The sequence below is a fragment of the Epinephelus moara genome, chromosome 19 (assembly GCF_006386435.1).
Source record: "Epinephelus moara isolate mb chromosome 19, YSFRI_EMoa_1.0, whole genome shotgun sequence".
In the NCBI taxonomy this organism is placed as follows: domain Eukaryota; kingdom Metazoa; phylum Chordata; class Actinopteri; order Perciformes; family Serranidae; genus Epinephelus; species Epinephelus moara.
In genome coordinates this window covers 40,741,889-40,743,530 of record NC_065524.1, presented here as the reverse complement: position 1 = coordinate 40,743,530, position 1,642 = coordinate 40,741,889, and the positions used below count along the sequence as shown (strand labels likewise).

General features: G+C 49.9%; 1 protein-coding gene across 1 annotated transcript in view; it reads left to right on the top strand.

Annotated features, from left to right (window-relative positions):
- The window catches only part of supt3h (SPT3 homolog, SAGA and STAGA complex component), a 15,331-nt gene that overhangs the window by 9,996 nt on the left and 3,693 nt on the right, over nt 1-1,642 (top strand). The window lies entirely within an intron of this gene.

The following is a 1,642-nucleotide window of genomic DNA, read 5'->3' as shown; positions in this document are numbered from 1 at the left end:
CACCGCTGTGATATGAGTTAATCTGAGAGACAGTTGTCACAAAGGCTCCGGAGAAGAAGCCGAGTTAGTGACATCCAGAATGGATGTGCCAGGAGCACGGTACACTATAACAAATAAAAGTGGCTGCGAGGTTTTCCAGGTCGGATGTAAAAGACTAAGAATGAGGCTTTCAAATGAATTATAATCTAGTTTAGGTTTAGGGCTGATTAACAGACCAGAGTTAAAAATGGCTGCAACTCCCCCTCCTCGGCCGCTGCCTCGAGGAATGTGGGTATTATTATGACTGGGAGGAGTGGATTCATTGAGACTGACATATTCATCTTGACACAGCCAGGTTTCTGTGAGACTGAGTAAATCAATATGATTATCTGATATTAATTTGTTTACTAACACTGCTTTAGACCTGATATTTAACAGTCCGCATTTAATTCTCCTGTTTTGTCTTTCTGTCACAGAAGAGGTTTTAATTTTTATGAGGTTGTTATGCACAACTCCTCTGTTGGGCTGTCTTGGCTGACACAGCTTTTCAGTGGCGCCTGGAGGTCGGGTACATAAGATAAACTTTATTCCAGACTCAAGTCCATATAAAATACATACAAAAACACAGACAATACAATAAAAACAACACAACAAGTAGGTTTTAAAACACATACAGGCATACAGTTCCTGCAGAGTGGCAGACCGGGGTGGTGGTCCCCATCTTCAAAAAAGGGGACTGGAGGGTGTGCTCCAACTATTGGGGAAATCACACTGCTCAGCCTCCCGGGTAAAGTTTACTCCATGGTGATGGAAAGGAGGCTCCGACCGATTGTCGAACCTCAGATTCAGGAGGAGCAATGCGGATTCCGTCCTGGCTATGGAACAGTGGACCAGCTCTTTACCCTTGCGAGGCTGCTGGAGGGGTCGTGGGAGTTTGCCCATCCAGTCTACATGTGTTTTCTGGGCCTGGAGAAGGCTTACGACCGCGTACCTTGGGGGGTCTTGTGGGGGGTATGACGGGAGTATGGGGTGCCAGGCTCGCTGCTATGAGCCATCCGGTCCCTGCATGACCAAGGTTGTCCCTTGTCACCAATCCTGTTTGTGATCTTCATGGACAGGATCTTGAGGTGCAGCCAGGGGGAGGAAGGGGTCCAGTTTGGGGACCTCAGAATTGCATCTCTGCTCTTCGCAGATGATGTGGTTCTGTTGGCTCCATCGCACCGTGACCTCTAGCATGACCTGGGGCGTTTTCCGCTGCTCCTTCGCATCGAAAGGGGTCGGTTGAGGTGGTTCGGGCATCTGACTAGGATGCCTCCTGGGCTCCTCCCACTGGAGGTGTCCTGGGCACATCCCACTGATAGAAGGCCCCAGGGCAGACCCAGAACACCCCGGAGGGATTACATATCTCATCTGGCCTGGGAATGCCTTGGGGTCCCCCAGGAGGAGCTGGAAAGCGTTGCCGAGGAGAGGGATGTCTGGGGTGCTTTGCTCGGCCTGCTGGCCCTGCGACCTGGCCCTGGAGCGGTTGAAAATGGATGGATGGATGGATAGAAAAAAGTCAGTAATAATGTTGATGTAACCCCACAGTAGGCGACAGTATGGCAGTACTGTGGTACCCACCCTCACATTATGTGACATGTGTGTTGTTTTGTGTGTTTGCAGT